General features: G+C 46.7%; 1 long non-coding RNA gene across 1 annotated transcript; it reads right to left on the bottom strand.

Moving 5' to 3' along the window:
• Positions 1-1,384: 1,384 nt before the first annotated feature.
• Positions 1,385-7,289, bottom strand: LOC121270553. The gene is made up of 3 exons (XR_005941568.1): positions 7,231-7,289; positions 6,634-6,832; positions 1,385-1,717 (listed from the first exon to the last, which is right to left on the bottom strand). It is a non-coding gene; the product is annotated as an uncharacterized LOC121270553 (long non-coding RNA).
• Between the last annotated feature and the right edge of the window lie 1,260 nt (positions 7,290-8,549).

The following is an 8,549-nucleotide window of genomic DNA, read 5'->3' as shown; positions in this document are numbered from 1 at the left end:
ACATCGAAGGTGAGAGAGATGCTATGGGACACACACTGAGTCCAGTAGCTGAAAGTGATTAACAGACTGAGTTTTGTGCTCAGTGATCCCAGGAGTGTTACTGACACCTTCCCTGGATCCCAAAGCTAGGGAAGTCACTCTGGAAGGTACGGGGAGCTGGAACTTGGCCATGAGAGTAACAGAAGGTGTGAGAACTGAAATAATCTAGAATTAGAAAGGAGAAAAGACCCAAAATGGAACAGTCAGTAACAGGACATCAAGTAATCTCCTCTTATCCTGGAGAAATTAAAGACTCAATAAAGTGTGCGTCTGAAACAACATGAATTCATTTGACAAATATCAAAATATTGAACTCCAGTCAGTTATAGGGGCTATTAACATCAGCAGAAACAAACACCAACTATCAGAATGATCGTGGTTCAGTCCTGGACGTGATGAACAGCAGCAATAACAGCAGAATCCAAACCCTGCAGTCACTGGTGAAGTTGTTGGTGTCTCAGCTGGTGGGATGACGAAGTGAGTCACTTCCCACACATCGAGCAGGTGAATGGCCTCTCCCCAGTGTGAGTGCATTGGTGTTTCAACAGGTCACTTTTGCTTTTATAGCTCTTCTCACAGTCAGAACATTTAAAAGGTCTCTAATCACTGTGAACAAGTTGATGTTCATTGAGATTGAATAAGTGAAGGAATCCCTTCCCACACTTGGAGCAGGTGAATGGCCTCTCCCCAGTGTGAACTCACTGGTGTCTCTGTAGGTTGGATACGTTATTAAATCTCTCCCCGCACACAGAGCAGGGGAATGGCCTCTCCATAGTGTGAACTTGCTGGTGTGTCAGCAGGTTGGCTGACTGTGAATCCTTTCCCACACTCAGTGCAGGTGAACGGCCGCTCCCCAGTGTGAACTCGCTGGTGTCTCAACAGATCCATTTTGCTTTTGAAGTTCTTCTCACAGTCAGAACAGTTGAAAGGTCTCTTATCAGTATGAACAAGTTGATGTTTTGTAAGATGTGCTGACTGAACGAATCCCTTCCCACACACAGAGCAGGTGAATGGCCTCTCCCCAGTGTGACTGCGTCGATGAGATTCCAGCTGGGATGGAGTATTGAATCCCTTCCCACAGTCCCCACATTTCCACGGTTTCTCCATGGTGCTGCCGTCTTTGCGTCTCTCCAGGTTGGACAATCAGTTGAAGCCTTGTCCACACACAGAACACATGTACGGTTTCTCCCCACTGTGAATGGTGTGATGTTTTATCAGGTTGTGTAACTGGTTAAAGCTCTTTCCACAGTCAGCGCACTGGAACACTCTCAGTGTCTGTCTCAGTGCTTTTCCAGTCACACTATAAAAGGAATTTAAATAGAATTACACAGAATATTCAGTACAGAAACAGGTCATTCTGTCCAACTGGTCCATGCCAGTGTTTATGCTCCACGTGAGCCTCTCACTTCTATCAGCATATCATTCTATTCTTTTCTCAATTGTGTCTGCAGTTTCTTCTTAACTTGTGTTTCCACAGGCCAGACGATTGCCTGAAGCCTCGTCTACACACCGAACACATGTACAGTTTCTCCCCACTGTGAACGGTGCTTTGTCCTTCCATGTTCAAAATCCGATGATATTCAAGTTCCGATCAATTGGATGACTCTGTCAGATTCTGATGTGATGTCTGGTTTGAGTTTCCTGACTGCAAATCCTCCTCTTCTAATACCCTGTGAAGCTGATTTAAAACAGAAAAAAGGGCAAGAGAGAGAATCCACAAAAACATAAAGGCAGGTTGTGAAACTGAGCTGAATGAATCTGGTTATTTGTGGAATTGACATGAGGAAAAAGTGACCATGAAAACTGCTGGATTGTCATAAAAACCCAACTGGTTCACTAATGTCCTTCAGGAAAGGGAACCGGAAACCCAGACTGGGCCTACACAAGACACTGGCCTCCATGGGAGGAGAGAGAGAGGTGGAAGATGCAGGGGGTGAAGAAATGTTTTATACATCTACAACTCATCCAGGATTTTCACAGAATCCCCAGAGCCTCAACCACCACCACCTAGAAGGACCAGGGTAACAGGTGTCAGTGAACACCATCACCTCCAACTCACACACTATCCAGTCTGACGTCCAGTGCAGGATGAGCAGAAATGTCCCCCATTTAAATAATGGGAAGAGCAAAGCCATTGTCTTGAGTCCCCACTACAAACTCTACTCCCTATCCACCGACTCCATCCCCCTTGCAGCTCTCTGAGGCTGAACCAGACTGTTCACAATCTTGTTGTCATATTTCAGCCCAAGCTGAGCTTCTGACTACAAATCACTAAAACCACCCACTTCCACCTCAGTAACATTGCCCAGCTGTGTCACTGCCTCAGTTCATCTGTTGCTGAAACCATTCCCTTGTTCCCTCTAAACCGGACTATTTGAATGTGCATCTTGGCGGCCTCCCCAATTCAACTCCATAGAAACTGGAGGTCACCCAAAACTCAGCTGGGCATCACAGAATCACAGTGCCCTTTGGCCCATCAAGTCTGCACCGACACGTGAGAAAACCTGACCTACCTACCTAATCCCATTTACCAGCACTTGGCTCATAGCCTTGAATATTATGACATGCCAAGTGCTCATCCAGGTACTTTTTAAAGGATGTGAGGCAACCCGCCTCCACCACCCTCCCAGGCAGCGCATTCCAGACCGTCACCACCCTCTGGGTAAAAAGGTTTTTCCTCACATCCCCCTAAACCTCCTGCCCCTCACCTTGAACTTGTGTCCCCTCGTGACTGACCCTTCAATTAAGTGGAACAGCTGCTCCCTATCTACCCTGTCCATGCCCCTCATAACCTTGTACACCTCGATCAGGTCGCCCCCCAGTCTTCTCTGTTCCAATGAAAACAACCAAAGTCTATCCAACCTCTCTTCATAACTTGAATGTTTCATCCCAGGCAACATCCTGGTGAATCTCCCCAGCACCCCCTCCAGTGCAATCACATCCTTCCTATAATGTGGCGACCAGAACTGCACACAGTACTCCAGCTGTGGCCTCACCAACGATGATACTTTTGTAATCTATGCCTCGATTGATAAAGGCAAGTGTCCTATATGCCTTCGTCACTACCCCACTAAAATGCCCCTCCGCCTTCAGAGATCAATGGACACACACGCCAAGGTCCCTTTGATCCTCAGAACTTCCTAGTGTCATGCTGTTCATTGAATACTTCCTTGTCAAATTATTCCTTCCAAAGTGTATCACCTCATACTTTTCAGGGTTAAATTCCATTTGCCACTTAACTGCAAATCTACTCATTTGACCATCCCGTCTATATCTTCCTGTAGCCCAAGACATTCAACCTCACTGATAACCACCCGGCCAATCTTAGTGTCATCCGCAAACTTACTAATCCTACCCCCCACATAGTCATCTATGTTGTTTATATAAATGACGAATAATAGGGGACCCAGCACAGATCCCTGTGGTATGTCACTGGACAATGGCTTCCAGTCACTAAAGCATCCTTCTGTCATCACCCTCTGTCTCCTACAACTAAGCCAATTTTGAATCCACCTTATCAAATTATCTTGTATCCCATGTGCATTCGCCTTCTTTATAAGTCTCCCATGTGGGACCTTGTCAAAGGCTTTGCTGCAATCCATAGAAACTACATGAACTGCACTACTCTCATCTACACACCTGGTCACCTCCTCAAAGAATTCAGTCAAATTTTCAATTATGTCCTTACTCGCACCAACTCTTGTTTCATCCACCCCCTGTGCTCGCTGACCAACACTGTGATGATTTCCAGCTCTACAACCCTCCAGGATTATCTGAGATCATCAAATTTTGGCCCACCCCAGGCTCCAATTCCTCCTGGGCATCCACAATCTCTTCCAACCAGGAAGCACAATGAAAGGTTCAGACGCTTTATTAAATAATCACTGCAGAAGCATATTGATCTGATCGGAGATCACTTCCACACGAGCTGCCAGCGGTGTGAAGCCTCCTGAGATTCCGGTCCCTTTCCCGTCAGTATTTACAGGAGCTGGGACACAGAAAAGAGTCTCAGTAAAATCCAGGATTTATTTGTTCGCTGCTTTACAATGGGTCTGGGCTCACACTCAAAGTTTGTGCAGCCTGGACTCCCTGGGATTATTAACTCTCCCTCTCCAGACCCTTTGGGCTCTCGATTTTTTCTCAATGTCCTCCTGGCCTTGTACCCGATCCAATAAAAACCCTCCTTACATCACACAGGGAACAGCTTTAGGCATGTTCTGACTTTTCACCCCAATCTTATTCTGCTGAATGATATCACTGACTGTTCCCTTTCTCTCGATCAGTCCGTCCACCATCTCTTTTCTGGATTTCACTCCTTCTTGTTGTTCCAGGATTTCATCTCTCTGCTTTTTATTTCTTTTACTGAAGATTCCTGTCCATTGCTGCCTCATAGCCTTGTCCTGTTCCCACATATTCTCCATGTCTAAGAGCTTCCCAGCGGCCGTGCCAGCCATGGCCCCTATTCCAGCCCAGTCACTTCCCTCTCTTCCCTCCACCCTTTTTACTGGTGTCACTATCACAGGGACAATCGCAGTGTTTTCCAAAAACTGCCTTAACACCGGGGTCATAGTCCACCTATCTCTCTCCCTGCGTTCTGACTTATGAAATTCCGGGATAATTCCCTTATCATCTGAACATCGAGGTCCTTGAAGATGAGATGACATAACATTGGGGACAGGTGTATGGTGTTCAGGTCACATAGTACAGGAACTATTTTAAATCTTGTATCGATATATAGGCTTTCTGAGTATGGGTGATGATTAAACCATTTGTGGGACCTATTTCTTATGGTAGGACAGATTGATGGGTAGTCAGAGAAACATGGGATTTTGGGCTTCATAAATAGAGGCACTGAGTATAAAAACAGGAATGTTTACCAACAGAGAGTTGTCAGGATCCAGAACTCTCTCCCAGAAAAGCGTCTGGAACCTGATTCTTTGTTTAGACTCCGCCCACTCAACATAGATTCCCCAACCAACGGAAATAGTTTCTCTCTATGTACCCTGTAGTTCCAATTAATATCCTGAAAACTTTGATCAAATCACCTCTTCGTCTTCTAAATTCCAGGGATTACAACCCTCACAGATAGGTGATTTTTAGCAGAAGAAATAGAGAAAGGGAAGATATAATTCATGGCAAAGCTCTAAAGAGTGAGCATGGACAGAGGGACCTGGGGCTTCATGTGCTTTGATCTCTGAAGGCGGCAGGATGATTAAGAGAGAAGTTAGCACAGCAGGTTGGACATTGAGCTACATAAATAGTGGTATTGAGAACAAAAACAGGTAAGTTATGCTGAATCTTTATCAGGCTCTGGTTCGGCCACAATTCAAGAATTGCATCCAGTTCTGGTCACCTCACTTTAGGAAGGATGTGAAGGTCCTTGAGAAGGTGCAGAGGAGATTTACCGGACTGCTTCCTGCAAAGGAGGTTGAGGGAAGATTGACAGAGGTGCACAAGATTATGACAGGTTTAGATAAGGTAGACAAATAAAAGCTGTTCCCATCAGCTGATCGTACAAGGACTCAAGGACAGAGATTTAAGGTTTTGGGTAAAAGCTACGGGAGATATGAGGGAGGATGTTATTACACAGTGAGTGATAATGACCTGGGGGTTACTGCCTTAGAGGGGGTGGAAATGGACATGATGAACGATTTCGAAAGGATATTGGATAGACATTTGAGGGAAATAAACTTGCAAAGATACAGGGATAGAACAGGGAACTGAGACTGATTGGATTGCTCTACATAGCTGGCATGGACCCAATGGGCCAAATGGCTTCCTCCATGCCATTATGACTCTTGTGACTCTTTTGTGTAATCTTGTTCTGTAGTTTAACCCTTGGAGCTCAGATCACTCAGGTAAATCTGTGTTACACTCCCTCCAAGGCAATTCTATCCTTCCTGATGTTTGTTGCCCACAACTGAACACAGTTCTCCAGAACAAAAACAGAATTACCTGGAAAAACTCAGCAGGTCTGGCAGCATCGGCGGAGAAGAAGAGTTGACGTTTCGAGTCCTCATGACCCTTCGACAGAACTTGCGTTCGAGTCCAAGAAAGAGTTGAAATATCAGCGGGTTTGATGACAATGTCAGGGTTGGACCTGAGAGAATGGAGTGCAGTAAGTTCAGAGAGAGACAGGTTAGAATGGGTGAGAGGCGCAGAGAGGAACAGAACTTCTTCAAGGAGGTAGGCATTTCTTGAAGAGCAGTGGCAGTCAATTAAACACAGAGATAAAAACAAAAAAACTGCGGATGCTGGAAATCCAAAACAAAAACAGAATTACCTGGAAAAACTCAGCAGGTCTGGCAGCATCGGCGGAGAAGAAAAGAGTTGACGTTTCGAATCCTCATGACCCTTCGACAGAACTTGCGTTCGAGTCCAAGAAAGAGTTGAAATATCAGCGGGTTTGATGACAATGTCAGGGTTGGACCTGAGAGAATGGAGTGCAGTAAGTTCAGAGAGAGACAGGTTAGAATGGGTGAGAGGCGCAGAGAGGAACAGAACTTCTTCAAGGAGGTAGGCATTTCTTGAAGAGCAGTGGCAGTCAATTAAACACAGAGATAAAAACAAAAAGTTCTCCAGATGTGCTCTAACCTGGGTTTGTGTGTCTTGGTGCTTTTCCAGTCACACTGATACCTAAAATCTTCTCCCACAGGCAGTTCAGACAAACCTTTTCCTTTCCACATTCAAAGGGCAATGATGTTCAGGTCCTCATGAAATGAGTGACTCTGTCAGATCTTGATGTGATGTTTAGATTGAGTTTCCCATCTGTCAATCTTCCACTTTCAGTAACCTGTAAGTTTATGGAAACCTTTACTGTGAGTCCAGGATAGAAATTGCAGAGACAAACCTTTCTCTTGGTTTGAGTTTGCTGTGTGTAAATCCTCCCCTTCTAAACCCCTGTAAAAGGAGTTTCCAAAATCCATCCCTGTCAGTCCAGGATAGAAATTCACAATATTCTCTCTTCCTGCTGACAGGGGCAGGGATGGCCTCGCATGCCCCATGCTGCACATTGACCCCGCTCAAGATAGCGTCCGTTAACCTGGGGCCTGTGAACCAGAGGAGTTCACGAGCTCTCGCCCCGTCCCGTGAAAACAAGATCGGCAACTTTTTATTCGGGGTTTGAGGCCTCCACCTAGTGTTAATGAATCCGCCCCACCCACTCCACTGGCTCTAATCCTCTCCACCCACCCAGCGGCTCCAGGACTCAACGGCGCTCCACTGTTTCTCGCTTCACCGTCTAACTCCAGGTACAACCTACACTGCGCATGCCCCTGTCAGAGACTGCAGTGCGCAGGCTCCGGTTACAGCCCAGCAGTGCGCCTGCGCAGGCAGCTCGTGGTCTGGTAGGACACATTCTTCTCCGCGGAGAATGCTGGGTAGATTCACCACCATTGAATCGATCATTCTGCTTTGCTTTGTGATCCGATTTTGTTTGGAGTCATCAGGGCCAAGATATAAACTTATTAAAATCAATTCATACAGCAACCAAACTATTCCACCCCTCATGTTTCGAACCCACCCAGGATTACAGGTATCTCCGGGACATAAAACGTTTCTCGGACTGCTATTCCCGTCACATTCTGAAATCCACACTCAGTGCCATGTGCCGCCATATGAACACACTCGACCTCTCCCTCCAGCAGCACCGCCGTACCCTTGTGGAAAGCTGCGCGTGCCCCCAGTTTCATTTTATCCTTCGGCTCATCCGACGCCTCAACAAGAAACTTTTTCTCTTTCTCTCAAGTGCTAAGGAACGCAAGCTCCAACAACTCATCGACACCAACACCCATCTAGTACCCTCCACCCCTGCCTGTCCCTCCATCCCCACCCTTTCTTCCAATCCCAACCCCAGCCGTGTATTCACTATACCCCCTGACCTTCCCCTCTCTGATGCTGAACGTTCAGTGCTCAGCAAAGGACTTAGTTTCATACCCTTACGCCCTCACCTCAATGAATTTCGGGCTCGGCATGATACTGAACTCTTCTTCCACGGTCTTCGTCTCTGGGCTCACTTCTTTGGGCAGGAGTCCTCTCCCAGTTCAACGGATCCTTTTACCCATCTCCAATATTCTCCCTCCACCTGGACCCCTCCCTCTGGATTCTTACCTTCTCTCGATCTTTTCATTGAGAACTGTCGGCGCGACATTAGTCTTCTCAATTTCTCTGCTCCTCTCACCCATTCTAACCTGTCTCTCTCTGAACTTACTGCACTCCATTCTCTCAGGTCCAACCCTGACATTGTCATCAAACCTGCTGACAAGGGTGGTGCTGTTGTTGTCTGGCGCACTGACCTCTACCTCGCGGAGGCTGAGCGTCAACTCGCAGACACTTCCTCCTACCTCTCCCTGGACCATGACCCCACCACTGAACATCAAGCCATTGTTTCCAGGACTGTCACTGACCTCATCTCCTCTGGGGATCTCCCTCCCACAACTTCCAACCTGATAGTTGCCCAACCTCGGACGGCCCGCTTCTATCTCCTACCCAAAATCCACAAACAGAACTGC

This window comes from Carcharodon carcharias, chromosome 27 (genome assembly GCF_017639515.1).
Source record: "Carcharodon carcharias isolate sCarCar2 chromosome 27, sCarCar2.pri, whole genome shotgun sequence".
NCBI classification, from domain to species: domain Eukaryota; kingdom Metazoa; phylum Chordata; class Chondrichthyes; order Lamniformes; family Lamnidae; genus Carcharodon; species Carcharodon carcharias.
Note: the sequence above shows the minus strand (reverse complement) of the source record. Positions and strands in the feature narration are given on the sequence as shown.